The 18287-nt window shown below is 46.8% G+C and overlaps 1 pseudogene; it reads right to left on the reverse strand.

Annotated features, from left to right (window-relative positions):
* Positions 1-547: 547 nt before the first annotated feature.
* LOC122907421 overlaps positions 548-18287 on the reverse strand; it is a 31267-nt pseudogene continuing 13527 nt past the window's right edge.

An 18287-nucleotide genomic window follows, 5' to 3' on the forward strand; every position in this document is an offset into this window, starting at 1 on the left:
TTTCTTAGAAATGCACAAGGAAAGAAATGAAAATCTGATCATTGCTTTATGAATTTGCCACTTTGCAATACCGACATCATCAGAAATAGAGACAAGTCACTCAGATACAAGTTTCAGTAGCAGGAAAGTATATCAAAACATTGTCACTGGCCCCTAATCCAAAACCTCTCCCTGACCTGATCCTCCCTCCTTGTCCCACCCCTTACCCTCCCTTGGCGGCTACCATTTCACTGCTGCCTGCTGTCCCCCACACATACCACACGAGTGTCATGCACCACCCCGAGGCTGGCTGAGAGAAGCAGGAGTGAAACAGGCCGATGACAGTGCTGCAACTCTGTCCCCATTTGTTTTTATACCACAGAATTCTTCAAGGATCTAGCCTTTCAATAGGAAGGTAAATAGCTTTTTAGAAGAAAAAAAAATCCTCAAAAAATAGGGGGATTAATTCTGATGACTCCAAACCAGTCATCTTCTTAAAGTAGAGCAGTCCACAGATTCACCAAGTCTATCAAACGGAGGTGAGGGGGGCCCCTGGAGGAAAGGCCTGTTAGGGGCAGGAGTCCTTGGGGCATGTGCCGGGGGTGAGGAGGGGGGCGGCAGTGGAGGAGCTGGCAGCCGGTCGGAGGCCCGGCCATCTGTCCTCCAAAACAAAAGCTGCCAAGTTGGGGTGTCTTGGTTTAAAAATTCCTGGTGGGGACAGAGAATCCTTGCAGGGAAACATAAAAAAAAAAAATTGTTGAGATGGGGGAGGAGAATGAGAGCTGTTGTCCAAGAGCTTCCATGTGAAGATCAAGTTTGAGAAAAAAGAGGGGGAAAAAAGTCTCTTAAATGATGGGAGGATTCTAGGGAGGAGCTGACAGGTGACTGGGACCATGGAGGAGATGGTCCTTAGCTGGAGCTTAGCTGTCTCCATCTGCAGCTCCTCCCTGCTCTGGGGCTCCGTGCCTGCCCCCAAACCAGAGTCAGAGCCTTGGGCAAAGACAGAGATGGCACTGCCCTTGGCATTGGGGTAGAAGCTGTTGTCTGAGGAGGGGTGGTTGGCCAAGTTGGGTACTGCACCTCACCGTCTCCATCGCATGGACTTGTTGCTCCAGAGGAACATCCTGCTGTGAGGTCATCAGTGTCTTCCTGGTGTGTGTGGTTTTTCCTTCACATTTCCTGGATGTCCTCTGTGGCTTTGTCTAGGACTTGGGCCCGGGACGCCTTCTGTCCTTGGAGTGACAGGTACTGAGTACCGCAAACTGGGAAAGCTTTCTTAATGTGCTCCCTATGTTTTCATTCTGGGAAATTATGATGAGCGGGCTTGTCAGCCATAGATTGAAACCTCGGTTGCTCTTTGTCACTCTCCATCTCAAGGTCATGTCGTCCTTATGGGTCATTTTCTAGGGTTCCCTCCCAAGGATGGGGGGCACCTCCCTGACAAAAAGCCCAGTCCCCCCACACACTCACTCACTCAATTGTGCATGCACGCACGCACACACACACACACACACACACAACATGGACAAGAACCACCTTCTCAGTCTAGTCAGCAGGTACTTATGAAGTGCCTACTGTGTGCAGACACTGGGGTCCATTCAGACTCTTCTCTTTGAGGTTCCTGGTCCCTGTTCAAGGGACACTGGACAAAATCTCCCATCCTTGAAAGGCCCAAGTTGCTCTCTGGGGGCCTGAGTTGACCAGGAAGGCCTCAGCCAGTTAGCAGGGGAGAGCAAGATACTAAGGCTTCTTAATCCCTCAGACCCCTCTCTCTCCTCAAAAGCTAGAACCCTCTGAAATAGACATTTCTTGCTCTGGAAAAGTCCTCTGGTCCTACGAACTAGAAAGACTTATGACTGGGAGATGCCATCCGAAAGCGGCTGAGATCTCTCCAGTGTGAAGGTGGTATGAAATGAGTTTTATGCCTCCAAATGTCCCTTATTCTTTCTCCTCAAAGTGACAAGATCTTCATTAGGCTTCAGCCCAGGGGAAAACTCAAGAATAAACCAACTGCCAATGCCACGGGGCTCTAGAATTTCAAAAGTGTCACAGCCATCAGCTAGACCGAGGATAGCCATGTAAAGTTGTTGCCAATGTAGAGCACTTGAGAATGGCAAGGAGTGCTGTTAATATGCGCACTGAACAACCACCAGAAACCCAGACCATCCTGGGCCAGCTGAGAGGTATGGTCACTCACTCTAGATTGGAGTTCCTCAGAAACGAACTGCAATGGAGAAATTTGGTTCCCCGTCAGCCGTCTCAGGATGTGACTCAGAACTCATGCTAACTGAGAGGAATCTTTCCTAGACAGGCCCACTCCCTTTTTCCAGAACACACGGCAGGAGAGCCTCCCCAAATGAGGCTGGGGTGGGCCACTTTAGAGAGCCACCCTGAGGGACCTCGAAGGCAGAGAGGGACACGGAAAAGATGCACGCAGGTCTCCTGTGAGGAAATCGCATCAATGCTGGAAACTTAGGGGCTCTTGAAAATATGCTGGCCAGAAGGAGGAAATTCTTGTAGTCAGTGAGGTTCAGAACACAGGCCTCCGCTCCACACTGACACTTTTCTAGAAGGTCAAAAATGTGTTTGGGCTTTGTAGCTGGTTTAGAGGAAGTTTCAGGCTCTGAGATTGAACTTTCCAGGCTCCCGTCTCTTGTTTCCATGTGGTGATGCGTTTACAGACTGTATTTTTAGAAGAAGATATTTGAAAATGGGAAGGCATTCATGACAGTGGAGTGACTCAGCCCTCATTGGCCGTGCCTCTGTTCTGGATGCCTTGGGATGGGATGGCATTCAGGACATGAGTGGGACTCAGAAGGTCCCAGCCTGTTACTATGAAGTGAGTGGAACCTAAACATTTTAACCAAGAGGCAGGCTCCCCAGTAGACCGGAGGCAGGGATACACTAGAATCCAGACTTACCCACGGGGCTGGAATGGAGCCGACCTGAAGTGTCTCAGCTCCCATCTGAGCGTGAGTGTCCAGCAGATCATATGCGTATGCGCCCTTCTCAAGTGAAAACCTTCCAGATCTGCTCAGCTATACACCCAACCAATAAGTGTCCTCTCTTCTTTAAGTACTGCAGTCGTGAGATGCGTCACGCTGCTCTCGGCAGAAGAGGGTAGCCCTGCAGAAGAGCTGGTTGCTTTGGACAAGGGTGGGTGTGGGCTGATCCTCTAGGCTGAGGGCATGGCACCAGGGAACAACTGGCTCTACCTTTTTTTGTCTCTAAAAACTGAAAAGGAAAACCCAGGGAGACCAAGAGAATAGACTTGATAATTAATTCTTACAACTAAAGATAGCTATACTAATAATAGCGTTCATGGTAATAATTACTGGGCACAGTAGCCAACATTTACTGAACATGCTTAAATGCAGGGTTTTAATGAATTCTCACGATAACCCTCTGAGGTTGGTATCATTGTCCCATATTTTAGATGGGAAACAGGCAGAGAGAGGCTATGTCACTAACCTGATCTCCAACTGCTGGAAGTGGACCTGGGTAGACCCAGCCTCCTTGGCAGGACATAATGGCCGTGGGTCAGATGGGAGTGTCCTTGGGCTCCCACCACCAAATCCCATGGCTTTCCCTCTGCTTCTTCCCGTCCTTCCCGTTTCTGACTGGTGAGAAAGGAAGAGGCACAGCTTACCAGTCTGATGGTCTATCCTCCTGGCCTGGCTCTGTCTTCAGCCTTTCCCTCCCTTACAGGTCCTTCCCATCACAAAGAAATATATGCAAGTCTCTCAGGGAAAAGAACCGAAAACTAAACCCTCTTCTTGGAGCCCATTCCCTTCCACCTCCTCTTCTTTCTACCCCCTACCACTAAACTTCTAGAAAAATTTGTTTGGGTTCTCTGTGTCCACTTCATTTCCTTTTATTCCACAACCTGCTATAACCTCTATTCTGCCCCATCCGCATCCCCTCTCCACCAATAACCTTACACCCTACCCAGCGTCCATCTCTGTCTCTACTGTACTTGCCTTCTTGAAGATTCCATCCCTGTTGGCCACTCTTTCCTTATTGAAGGGCTCCCTCCCTGTGACTTCCCTCCTACCACCTTCTTTTAATTTCCTCCTGTTCCTCTAGCCTCCCCTTTGTTGGCTTTATAGGCTCTATCCTTTCTGCCTACCTGTGATGGTTAATTTTATTTGTCAACTTGATGGGCCCATGGGATGCCCGGACATTAGATTAAGCATCATTCTGGGCATTACTGTGAGGGAGTTGGCCTTCTAGAAAAGGGTCAGGATCAGATTAACATGTGAATCAGTGGATGGAATAAAGCAAATGGCCCTCCCAATGTGGTGGTCCTCGTCTAATCCACGAAAGGCCTAACTAGACAAACAGGCTGAAAAAGGGAATTTGGTATCTCTGCCTGCCTTTGAGTTGGGTCATTAGTCTTCTTCTGCCCTTGGACTTAGACTCGGACTAGAAATTATACTGTTAGCTCTCCTGGGTCTCCAGCTTGCCCACTGTAGATCTTGGTCCTTCTCAGCTTCTAGAATCACTCAAGGCAATGCCTTATAACAGGCCTATCTCTCTCTACCCAGTACTCCTATAATATATATGATGTCCCACTGGTTCCATCTTCCTGGAGCCCTCTGACCAACAGGCTGGAGCCCCTGAGCACTCTTCAATTCTTATCCCCATCACATTATGTCTGTCATAAGAGAATGTGTTTCACATTTTCGTAGCCTAATGAGCTCCTAAGGACAGAGATTGTGTTTTGTTCATCTACCCAATCCATAATAAGTGCTCGGAGTTGTTTGTTGAATGAATGAATAAACCATGAACTTGGACGCACATAGGACTAAGTACGATGCATATAACCACAGGTGAGGCTCTTTTAATGTCCACGTGATCTTCACGTTGGCAGTGCGAACCCGCCATCTAGGGTAAGTAAGCTTCATGTACCTTAAATCCAATCTAGAGCTTAAAGTCCCTCAAATGCATTACCTCTGTCAGGCTTCCTGTGCTTTGGTCTCAATGGCCAGGCATGCTTGTTGGCTCAGTAAACAATCTTTGGGAAGGAGAAGAATAAGCATATATTTTCTTTCTGAACCTACAGACATGATTTCAAAATCTCACCTCCACCCAAGGCCCCAGATTCCCTTTCACTGTGCACTCTGTCACTTTCTTTCTCCACCTGTCCCCTTGCTATCACTCCGTCATATTTGCAAGACTGAGTTCTTGGAGAAGAGACTAAGCCTGCATGCCTCTTGTCTATAGCTAGAAATCATTTGGCAGGTTAACAGTCAGCCTTAGGCTTTATTCTCTGTCTTGAATTTATAGGGGAAGTACCTACACTCCTCAGGCTGACATAAAATCACAAGAACCTGTTTTGGCTTTTGTTGGGGATGAGCAGGGACCAGTGTGCAAGGGACCTGTACAAACAGGGCAGGGGAAATGTTAGAAGGCATGTCCAGGCCTGAGGGCTGCAGGTGGTGACAGCAGGAGAGAGTTTTGACAGAAGCCTATAAAACAGAAAAGGGCAGAAAAACAGGCTGTGAAGGTTCACAGGTCCATTAAGTAGAACATTCCATGACGTTCCTTCTGTGTTTTTCCCAGCCACATAGAACTAAATTCTCCCCTGTAGGTCATATACCCCACTTGGGACCCAAGGTGGGGTGTGAAGTGATAGAGAGGAGGGGTAAGTGCTTGCTTCCAGGATGGGCAGCCTGTGGTATAGGCTTGGACGGGGCTGCAGCAACTCCATCTTTGAAGAGAGGTAGGAAGCACCTGCCTCCAACGTCCACTGACTTCTGACATACAGTGTATGGAGATCTGCTCCTTTCCCCCAACGTGTTTATGATCCACCATTAAGGTCGCTGCCTCTAGCTAAAAATTCATATTGAATGTTCATTGGTGAATATCAGTGTTAATCAGACCAACGTAAATCCGTGGAGCTGGTAAAAGCTGAAATACTTCCTTAATTCTGAAAGAAGCCCTAGGGAGAACAGCAAAAATGCCTGCTGTCCTTTGGTACCAATGGACTCCACCTTTTTTGGGCCGGATTTCTCCTGAGTTGTGATCTGTGTGGCTGAGCTAGTTCACTACATCTCTGTTGGGGATGACTCTGAGGCAGCATTGAAGTCGGTCACTTGCAAGTTTGAAGTTGAATGCTTGGAGCGCCCAGTGCCCCTACCAAACAGTACAGAAGTAGAGCCTGAGGACCTTCGTGACTCTGGTGACACTGAAGCCACCTCCAGTGACGGCCCCTTCAGCATCAGGCCCTTTGCTCCTTGGGCTTATTCCTAATCAAGACAGATCTTCTCATGGCTGAGACAGTCTGAGCCTGGAGAATTCTCCCTCTCACTCGTGAGGAGCAGAACGGAGGGTTAGAACCCAGTGCCTCTCACCCATTGTGATCTCCCTATTATTTCCACTCCGCCTATTTCCTATGACTCCTTGGGTCTTTTTCATTCTGTTGTTCTTTTTCCAGCTTTCCAGAGAAGCTACAGAGAAGAACCCCTTGCTTGCCTAAAGTGACACGTTCCTGGCAGTCTTGAAAAGCCCAAACACCTGTCAAAGGCCTTTCTACTCAGAGATCTCCTTTAGGCACGTCTGATCCCTTCCTGCCCACTTCCTTGCACATTTGATCCCTTCCTGTCTGCTTCCCTGCACAGGCACTGTGCCCCAGGCTGTGGGGTGCCAGTCAGCAGTGCCTGGCTCTTGTTCCTCTTTGCATTCCAGGGCTGAGCCCCAGCAGAACGTGGTGCATGCTGCGTACGGACTGGACTTTCTCCTTCCTCAGTCCCACCTGTCCTGCTGGCCTTTCCTCCTATGTCCCAGTGTCCTGACTAGGACACTAGGCTAGAAGTCTGAAATCAAGGTGTTGCTGGTGAGGCCATGCTCTGTCTAGTGGAGGTTCTAGAGGGCAATCTGGTTTTTGTTTCTTTGGTTCCTGGAAACTCCAGGTGTTCTTTGGCTTGGGGTCACATATCTCCAAACTCTGCTGCCTGGGTCCCATGGCCTCCTCTCGTCTCTCTGTGAACTTTCCCCTGGCCTTTATCTTACAAGGACACATGCTGACATTTAGGCCCCACCGGGTACCCAAAAAAAGTCTCCTCACCTCAGAATCCTTCATGGAGTCACTTCTGAAAAGACCTCCTTCCAGCTAGGTCAGATTGACAACTTCTAGGGATCCGGACTTGTCACCTTTGGGGGCCATTACTCAGAGGACCACAATCCTTCAAGAATGGGCTTGGAGGGATCCCAGGTGCAAGTGGGGGCATGAGGTGGGCGGCAGCAGGGAGCCTATCACTTGGAGGAGGAGTGGGGGGCACTGGGATCCGGGGAAGTGTGCGAAAGGAGTCATGGGTGAGGAGTAGGGGCGGGTACTGGTAGGAAAGCGCCCACAGGGAGATTAAAGAGAGTGTGAAATCACTTCTGAGAGAATTAGAAAAGGGACTCGAGACCTGGAGAAGAACTGCCAGCAGCACCGAGGTCGCTGGGGGCTACAGGCCACAGATTTGTAGTGACACCAAACTCATGCCTGGGGAACATTCTCTGATAGTTTAAGCCTGTGTCTGTGTAAAAGAGAGAGAGAGAAAGAGAGAGCATGGCACAGAGAGCCCACCGTGTCTTTGGCCAGGTAGGTTTGCAAGGAGGACAGGGAGTGGGGCAGTTGGTGGCACTGGTTCAAGTATGGGCTCCCCAGGAACACCCAGGAAGGAAGGATCACCATGAAGAGCACAGAAAGACGGGCTAGTGAGTGCCGTCAAAGAGCAATTTGGTGCCTGCTGCTGGAATGAGTGTTTAAAGTTTTGGAAAATTGCCAGCTAGGCAGAATCCAAAGTTTGGGATGATGAGGGCACAGGATCGTGGGTATATTGAGAAAAATGGCTGAGATAGGGGGTGGTGGAGAGAGGGATAATGGGGGAGGGCCAGAGCTCTGGGACCAGCCTGCTGGATGTGACAGCCCTGGGGTGGGACTTACAAGGGAGGAGTTATGGGCTCAGGGGCCAAGGCCTTCCTTGAACACGGGAGGGGTGGATGGGCAGCCTCAGGATATCTAGGGGGCCCGGTGGGTGGGGCGATCTGCCTCCAGGTTGCAAACAGAACTCCAGTCTCTTCAAGGCAGAGCTGTGCCAAGGCCCTGGGGTGGGGTGGTGGAGTATGGGGGTGCTGAGTTAGCCTTGGAAGTTTCTGTTCCTTATTGGCTGACGATGCTCTGTTTGAGAGAGGTAGCTAAAGTTGGCGTTCGCTGCTGAAAGGCACTTGCAGAACAAAGGAAGAAGAGATGGTCTACTCTTGGGTCAGGGCCTGATGTCTGTTTTGGTTGCATAGGTTAGTCATTTATTTGCCAATGCTAAGGTCTGTGCTTGAGAAGCCCCTCTAGTCCGCAGAGTCGATGGCAAGCTCCTGCCATCAAGGAGAGGAGAGCTGCAAGCTGAAAGACTGCCGTGGCCCTTTGGGGTCTGCCCACAGGGGACCGAACAGCCCCCCTGCCAGAAAACCACCTTTGTGGCTGGACAGACCCACTCTGCTCTAACCTCTATTAGGGGCAACAACCCCCCTTGGTGGAGAGGTGAGGGTCCAGGCACCTCCAGGGACCGGAGGTGCAAACAAGGGACGACTTTGTACTGAGACCTTGTAGTAAAGGGTGGCCTCGGCTTAGGCAGGAAGTGACTTTCAACTCGCATAATTTAAGGTTGTTGCTGCAGAAATAAATACGAAGGAGGAAGACAGGGGCTTCGTTTTTTAAAAAATTATTTATTTATTTTTAAAGATTCTATTTATTTATTTGACAGACAGAGATCACAAGTAGGCAGAGAGGCAGGCAGGGAGAGTGGAAGGGAAGCGGACCCCTTGCTGAGCAGAGAGCCCAATGCAGAGCTTGATCTCAGGACCCTGGGATTATAACTTGAGCCGAAGGCAGAGCTTTAACCCACTGAGCCACCCAGACACCCCTTTTTAAAAATGTTTTATTTATTTTTTTAAAGATTTAAAAAAAAATTTTGGGGGGGACAGAGAGAGAGTGAATCTCAAGCAGGCTCCCCACTGAGCACAGAGCCTGTCACAGGGGCTCCATCTCAGGACCCTGAAACCATGACCTGAGACAAAATTGAGTGAGATGCTTAATTGATTGAGCCACCCAGGTGCCCCTAAAGATTTTATTTATTTATTTATTTATTTGGCTGAGAGTTGCTTTAAATCTTCTCCATCGTTGGCTTTTTACTATTTTGCCATGTTCTCTCTCCACAGTTGCCAGGGCGGGGGATTGGCGGAGCACAGTGGGCTTCTCCGTGACGTGTCAGCCTGCATGTTGGGTGAGCACTGCCGATTTGGGAAGAAGAATGTTGACTCCCGGCCACATGTGCTGTTTGCAGAACCAACCCGGGCTTTCCTCTTAGCTTCCAGATGCCCAAACCTTTGGCCTACCCAGCCTGGGGTGACAACAGCCAGATGTCAGCCCTGGGAGGAGCACACACGAGTGTGAAGTAGAGAATTCTGAATTCTAGTTCTAAAGTAGAGATGTAGAGTTTGGCAAAAGGAAGTGCTTGTGATTTTATAAACACAAGCAATCCGAAATTGAAGAACACATCCTTCTCTTACACCTGTCAGTGGTGTCCCAGCTGTACTATTATAATCACCTGTTACCTTTCCTAGCTTTCCCAGAAGGCTAGGAGGTCCTTGAGGGCTGAGGCGGTTTTCTCGTATCCCTAGAACCTAGTACCTAATAGATACTCAATAATGAATGAATGAATGAATGACTCCAATGTCAAGGGAAAAAAATAATTCACAGTGCTAACTAGCCTTATGATAACCAGGTCTTCATGTGTAAATGTGTGTGAATATAATACAATTTTATTTCTTGACCTAAGACTTAATACTCTATTATAACATTTTTCCTGTTGTAAAAACTCAGAGCAGCTTTTCTTAAACCATTGCACAGTATTGAAATGTGTGGCTAGGTCACTTTGGACAGTCAGTCATCCTTCACTGGTGAGCGGTTCCCATCTGCCGCACACCCTGAGACTTTCCACCTGCCAGCTTCTTCCGGGTTCTTCCTGGCCCATCCTGTGCACTCTGCTGTCTCACCATCCAGAAGTTCTGTGATGACTGACCGGATGCTCTCCTATGACCTGGCAAGAGGCAGGCAGTCTGTGAATTCTGGGAATGGAGAGGCGGAGCAAACCCACCCTCGTTCCCCTAAGTGGGTGCTCTCAGGAAGTCTTGCTCGGAGGACTTAGACACTTTGGCCCCCCTGAGGTACAGGAATCACCCTGCCCCACCCTGTCGCTGCTCACCTGCGTTTTCCCAGGGCCCCCTAGCCCAGCTGCTGGCTCTTATGAGGGGGATTGGGTCTGCCGGGCTCCCTATTTGATTCCCAGTGCTGGACATTCGGCCTGGCCTGCAGTAGGCTCTCCGTAGTTGTCTGCTCTCCCTCTCTGTGGCTCTCCCCCATGTGTCTACCTCACACACTGTGTCGGGTTATCTCATTACACCAGGGCTCCCCTTTCTCCTCCATGCCCTGTCCCTTGCTGTTGTGACCACCATGGGGCTTCTGGAGACAAATTCACCTGAGCTGCCTTTTTTTTTCTTATTTAAGATTTTATTTTTAAATAATCTTGACACCCAGTGTGGAGCTCAAACCCACAACCTTGAGATCAAGGGTTGCAGGTTCCCCTGACTGAGCCAGCCAGGGGCTCCTCTGAGCTGCAGGTTTTCCCTCCATCTTCAGGCAGAGTGTGGAACCAGTGTAATTAGCATAACAACACGGAGGCAGTTTACAGAGTGGGGGGCTGGTGAGGGAATCTGAGACAGCAGAGGGGAAGCATCTGATGGAAATGGACATCCGGAGGTGGGCAGCTTTCCACTCCTGCACCTTCCACTCTGAGGGCAGCTGGTGCTGTTTTCTGAGATAGAAAGCAGCCCCAGAAGAGAGTCACTGAGCCTGGCCACATCTGTGCACCTGTCAGCCTGGAAGGCCAGTGCATGGGTGGGTCACGAGGTTCTGGGCCAAGCATTCCCCAGTGTGTCCTCTGCAGGAAGGAGACAGCATTTCCTAAGGGCTGGATTCTGTCCTGGGCGGCTGGTTTTTCTCTGGAGCCACTTAGGTTCTGTCTCTGCTCACTACTTACTGAGTTGGTAACTTGAGGGCTAAAATCAAATATGACTTTAGAAGAATTCTTAGCCTGATACAAATGAACATATTCCAGACACTACTGATGCAGTCTTTAATATCTTTAATGTGTGCACTATTGATATGAAGAACATTTTCCAAGCTTCTAGGGACTTTCTGGAATTAAGCCTAGATATGTTAAGAAGGGTGTATAAATACACGCTCCCTCGCCCCCCCAAAACGTGTACCAGCTTCCAGAAGGAGATGCAGCTTCTCCTTTGGTGTTTCTCCTCCCTTCCCTCCTCCTCCTCCTCTTCTCATGCTCTTCTCCACTTTTTAAAGTTGTGGGTTTTTAGTTTTTTTCTTTTTAAGTAAGCTATGCCTAACATGGGCCTTGAACTCATGACCCTGAGACCAAGAATCGCATGCTCTAGGGGGCATCTGGGTGGCTCAGTCAGTGAAGTGTTCAACTCTTGACTTCAGCTCAGATCAGGACCTCAAGGTCCTGAGATAGAGCCCCGTCCCTGTTGGGCTACGTGAGGGGTATGGAGCCTGCTTAAGATTCTCCCTCTCCCTCTCTCTCTGCTCCTCCCCCTGCCTTCTCTCTCTCCAAACAAACAAACAAAGCCAAAACCCACCCAAAACCCCCCAAAAAACAAAAAGAGAATCACATGCTCTACCAACTGAAGCAGCCAGATGCCCCCATTTTTAAAAAGATTTTTAATGTCTATTTTTTTCTGGTTAATGAAACCCATATTCAGGAGTATTGTGTTTATGAAATAAAGGAGATCAAAATCAATAAATACTCCAGTGCAATGACACACCATGGTGTTCAGTAGAAAGGAAAGCTCTGTGGGAACAGTCATTTTCACTTACAGTGGGTTCAGCTATGGCACTTGTGAATTTGTTTCAAAGCAATTGATAGATTAGAGAACAATGGAAAATTACACGCATTCTGTGTTTGCCTATGAACAGTGATCTGCACCCAGCTGAACTGAGTTGGGTAGGAACACACAAAACACGTGCACACGTGTGCACACGTGCACATGCACACACACGCGCTCACACCTCAGCTACTAGCTACCTCGGTTCACCACGTGCACTCTCTCAGAAGGTGATCCTTTGTGATGTTTTTGCACATGCGAGCTCTTCGATATTACAGCAAACAAATATTCATCCAACATCCCAAACATGTCTAAGCCCGCTTGCTCCAAACCCCAAAGAGTCCCAGCGGTGAGGAAAGCATTATTTATATACGAAGATCTTAACGGCAATTGCCGAGTCCTGCAGAAGTGACTCCGTCCCAGTGCCAGGAACGGCTCATTTCGTGGTTTCAGGCAAACATTGCTACAATTTCCAAAGCACTGAGTGCAGATGAGAAAAATTAGAAACGGTGATAGAAAATTGTAAAAGAAGTCTATAATGTTGGATTCGATTTTCCCTTTTGATGAAACCAGTATTTATCAGAAACACATGCTGCAAGGGACCTGAATCTCAAAGGCAGAAAAACATGTCTCAGGATTTAAGGTTACAGAAGGTTACCTCTGATATTTGGTGCCAAGGGAAACCAAGGGCGATAAACCCACCCATCATCAAGGGTGCTCCCTCTTTCTGATCAATTTCAAATAATGCTCTTTCCACTGTTCAGGATCACAGACATGCCACAACCCTTCCGAGCCTCCTCTACAAGTACACCTCAGGGTCCTTCTCAAGGGAAAGTGCCCTATTCACTGTCATGTTTTCTGTTATTTATGAACCACTTCACATGTTCTAACCATCCCTGTTTTTATTCGGGTCCCATCTTCTTTCTTGGAAGAAGTCTTGGTGTCACTGATGGCATTTAAAATCGTGCGGAAATCACATTGACTCCCCTGTCCCTGAGCTGTTTAATTTTGCTTAGTCTGGTGATTTTTAGGAACACCTACATCAAGAGAAAGCACAATGGACTGTATTTGGAAGTGGTTTTTCAGCTGCATTACTTAATTAGACTTAGTAATCTTGCCACATGGCCGTGAGTGACTCATGACGTGTGGGGCAAGGCGAGGGTGGGGGAGTCTGAGCCAGGGTTAAACTTCTGAGGACCTCACATTTATTTACTTTTTATTATGTGGTTTCCCAAACATACACAAATGTTCCTTTTCTTTTTTTTTTTCTTTCTTTCTTTTTTTTTTTTAATGTTGGAAGCTATCGACCTGGAGCTTCTAATGTAAAAGATCCTGGAGCTGGCAGAGTCGGCAAAAGACACCAGGGCAGGCACTGCAAACCCAGCGAACCCACAAAACGAACCGAAGATGATTCAAGAAAACGCGTCAGAGAGGTGTGTGATCTGGGCAGACTCTCCAGAAGTGCAGCAGGGTCAGAGGTGTGAGCTCAAAGTGCGGGCTGGCGCTGGTGGGGTGTACATGTCTGGTGCGGGGGGTTATCCTGGGGAAACAGGGGCAGAGCGGAGGGTGTGGTGGAACAGGTGGGAGGTTACAAGCAAGAGAAACAACACATCTGAAGGGCTGGGTGCAAGAAGGGGGGCCACATACCACATCTGGACAAGACCAGTGACTCCTCTGGGCTCCTGACATCCAGTGTTTGGTTCTGTGAATGATGTCCCCCTTGCTTCAAGGTCTCAGTCAGTCAGAGTGTGGAGCCTTGGGCTCTGCAGCCAGAGGGAATGTGCTAAGGTTTGTGAGGAGTACCCTGGGAATAGCCACCAAATCCCTCACCTGAAGGGAGCAGAGCGAGCGCAGAGCTCGTCTCATGGCATGTCATAGTGGCCTCCTCGCTTCCCTGGACACACAGTTTTAAGAATCCGAGAGGAGCTGCACAAAGCAGGAAGGGCAGAAGGAGAGGTGGAGAGTGGGGCAGGATGCTGACGACTGCCTCACCACCCAGGCTTATCCCACAGGAGTGACTGGAGGGGCCAGAAAGGGATCGCAGCCAGGAAAGCTCTCTCAGGTCTCACATTGCTCACTCCATTGTTCAGCTTTTGGGGTGTGGGTAGAAGCAGAGGGGATAATCCCCTCTCAGCTATTCTGTCAAAGCTTCCTCACATTCCTCTGGGTCCTACCACTCCCTCTGGCATTACTTCCTGCTTTGGTCTTGAGGCTAGAGTCCGCTTGCTTGTCTAGAACTGTGGGGGTAAGGACCACCTCTCCTCCTCCATGGGGGTGACGGGTGACACCAGTGACCTGACAACTCTCCGCTAAGAAATTCTTCCTTCCCACTAACCACCTCCATCCATTCTCCTCCCCACATCCCCCTACCTCAACTGCTCTCTCAGACGGCAAGGGTGTCAGGGGGCACCTCCGAGCAATGTCTGACGTAGGTAGTCCAACATCTCTAGACTAAGTGGGCACTTGTCGTCTGTTATTTTCAGCTGGGGAGCCTCTGTTGAAACACCACCACAGTGAAAGATGTCTTTGGTTACAATCCTCCACACATGGACCTTCTGTGAAATTACTGTTCTCTTCCCTTGCTCCTTTGTTTGTGCCATGTCATGACTACTGTGTTTTTACTCTGAAGACCTTGTTGCATTTCTGATTCTCTAGAAATGTGGCATATCTGCGACCTTGGAATATATTCTCAGGTTGAAAAGAACAGTAGAGAAATCTTAAATTACATTCAGTTTTATTTTCTGTAGTAATATTGGCATTGTAATTTTGAAACTCATGTATATTGTAGGATAAAATAGGCAAATCTGTGGATGCAATGAGTCAAGATTTTCAGGGAGAGAGAAAACACATATAAAATTAAGGAAGAAAACCTTCTTTGTTGATTTTGAACTGATAATATTGGTGTAAATTCACAATTAAAAATAAAAAGTATTTCCTAGCTTTGTCCATTGAAAGGCACCCAAACTATGACACACAGTAGCAATGAGCACATTTGGGTCCAGACCCTGGTTTCTCAGTATTAGGCTGAAAGCTAGAAAATTGTCATATGGTATGGTATGGTATAGTATAATTCAGTCTAATATTGACCTAACTAAAGGAACCAGAGCTTTTAGAGATATGGCTGATTTCAGATCTAGGCAGAAGGATAAGGGGACCTTGATGTGTCATGCGCCAAAAAGTAAGGAATCTGTCAAAGATTAATGGAGTTGTACCAAAAATACACAGATTTGAAGGTGTTTCCTAATAGCCAAATTTGGGACAGTCTGAGCACTGGAAGAAAAAAAAATTAAGGTTGATTATAATTAAATAGATAAATATTTTGTTAATAGTTTAATAAATAAAAATCAATGGCTCCATAATTTTACAGACAAAAAGAGAAAAAGAAAATCATTTCCCACCATGGGTTATGACAGTTACACAAATTTTTTTCTCTACATATCTGTAATTAAAGGGAGAGAATTAAACTAGTATCCTGCCTTTTAAGGAGAAAGTGTTTTGCATTCCTCATTGAGAAGAAGCCATTCTGTACAGAAGAATGTCAGTTAATATGGGTAGAAGAGCAATTGAATGAGAAAATTACCATTTGGTGAACACCAGTGAAATAATTGGCTTGGGAAATAACTGAATTCTTTAAAACATGGACTCAGGAAAGTTCCTTCTACCTGTCAAATCCAGCCCACCATCTCTCTGATATTGTATATCCCATGAATTGAGAATGTTTTTTAAAAATTTAGATAGTTGACAAAATCCAAAGGACAGCAATACGTCTTGACACATGAAATTTTTATACAAATTGAAATTTCAGTGTCCGTAAGTAAGGTTTTTTTCTTTTTAAGGTTTTATTTATTTATTTGACAGAGAGAGAGAGACACAGGAAGAGAGGAAACGCAACTGCGGGGAGTGGGAGAGGGAGAAGCAGGCTTCCCGCTGAGCAGGGAGCCTGATGCGGGGCTCAATCCTAGGACCCTGGGATCATGACCTGAGCCGAAGGTAGACGCCTAACGGCTGAGCCACCCAGGCACCCCTATAAGTCAGGTTTTACTGGACCACCGCCATGCTCATTCATCACTGTGTTGCCAATGCCTGCGTCTGTAGTCCAATGGCAGATACACATAATTGAGATAGAGACAATGTGGTCTACAAAGCGTAAATTATTTAGTATCTGGAACTTCACAGAAATACTTGGCTGACTCGTGCTGCAAACATTTGTAGAAGGGGAACTGAGGAAGAGGGTGTTTGCACAGGGCAGATGTATCATTCTATAAATCATTCATTAATTGCAAAAGGAAAATGCACTTTATAATGGGAAGATCTGGCAGTCGCCCCTTGCCAAGTTATCAGCACTTAGCATCACCAGCAGAGCAACAACCTGACGGTCTGTACCCACTGGTGGTGAGGCGATAGGAATCCCTGTACCACCTCAGGAGCGCTCTTGCCAACCATGTTTAATTTGACAATTTTAAAATAGTTTCATCGAGGTAGAGTTGACAGACAATAAACCACACGTATTTATTTATTTATCTTTTAAAAAAAATTTTAAAGACTTTACTTATGTATTTGAGAGACAGAGAGAGCATGAGCAGGGGAAGGGGCAGAGGGAGAGGGAGAAGCAGACTCTCCGCTGAAGAGGGAGCCCCACATGGGGATCGATCCCAGGACCGCAGTTTTAGGACCTGAGCTGAAGACAGATGCTTAACTGACCCAGCCACCCAGGCGTCCCTAAACCACACGTATTTAAAGTGCATGATCTGATATGCTTTGGCTCTTGTATACCAGTAAGTGAAACCACCACCATCAAGATAATGAACATGTCTGTACCAACAAATGGTTCATCACACCCCTTTTAATTCTCTGTTCCCACCCCCCGCATCTCTCTCTATCTCATCGATCTGCTTTCGAGCACTGCAGGTTAGTTTACATTTTGTAAAACATTAAATAAATGGAATCCTACAGTGTGTATACTTTTTTATCTGGCTTCTTGAAGTCACCGTGATTATTTTGAGACTGAGCCCTGTTGTTTCATGAATCAATATTTTATTCCCTTCCTTCCACCTAAAAATAGGGATATATTATTATATTCATTTTTCCATTCACACGTTGATGGGCATTTGGATAATTTCCCAGTTGGGGCGAGGACAAATAGAGATACTGTGGACATTCATATATAAGTCTTTGTATGGGCAAGTACTTTTAATTCTCTGGGGTAAAGATCTAAGAGTGGAATGGTTGAATCATGTGGTAGGTTTATGTTAAGGTGTTTTTTTTTTTAAAGATTTTATTTATTTATTTGACAGAGAGAGATTACAAGTAGGCAGAGAGGCAGGCAGAGAGAGAGAGAGGAGGAAGTAGGCTCCCTGCTGAGCAGAGAGCCAGATGCGGGACTCGATCCCAGGACCCTGAGATCATGACCTGAGCCAAAGGCAGCGGCTTAACCCACTGAGCCACCCAGGCGCCCCTATGTTAAGGTTTTTAAGAAACTTCCAAACTGAATTCCGTTTACTCTGTATCCTTGCCACCCTTGGCATGATCAGTCTTTTTAGCTTTGGTCATTTGTGGTTTTAATTTGTCATTCCTGTAATGACTAATGATATTGAGTATGTTTTCATGGGTTTTTGCCATCTGTGTGTCTTTTATCCATTAGAAAAAAAAATTAAGTGCTTTTCTTCTTCTTGAATTTTGAAAGGTTTTCAAAAAGAATACATTCTATTTGCAAAAACATGGATGGAGCTTGAGGGCATTATGCTAATTGAAACAATCTAGACAGGAAAACAAATACTTGTTTGACTTCACTCTCATGTGGAATCTAAAACAAACAAACAAACAAACAAACAAAAAAACCCCAGAAACCAAACTCATAGAAAAGAGATCAGATTTGTGGTTACCAGAGTTGGGGAGCTGCAGGGTGGGGTGGGAAACTGGATCTGGGTGAGGTGGTCCAAGGTACTAACTTCCAGTTACAGAATAGATAAGTGCCAGGAGTCTGATGTATATCATGACATTAGCTAACACCGCTATGTGGTTTACTTGAAAGTTGCTAAGACAGTAAGTCCTTAAAGTTTTCATAACGAGGAAAAAATTTTTTTTCCTTTTTTTTTCAAGCATTTCTATGAGATGGTACATGTTAACTAAGTGTATTTTAATTATTTCACAATATGTGTAAATCAAACCATTATGCTATACACCTTGCCCCTATACAGTGATACTATCAATTATATCTCAATAAAATTGAGATATAAGATTAAGAAATAAATACATGTTCTGGAGACAAGTTTCTTATCAGATATATGACTTTCAAATGTTTTCTCCCAATCTGTGTCTCGATTTTTAGTCTCTTACTGTTTTTTCAAAAAGCAGAGGTT

The sequence above is a fragment of the Neovison vison genome, chromosome 5 (genome assembly GCF_020171115.1).
Source record: "Neovison vison isolate M4711 chromosome 5, ASM_NN_V1, whole genome shotgun sequence".
NCBI classification, from domain to species: Eukaryota; Metazoa; Chordata; class Mammalia; order Carnivora; family Mustelidae; genus Neogale; species Neogale vison.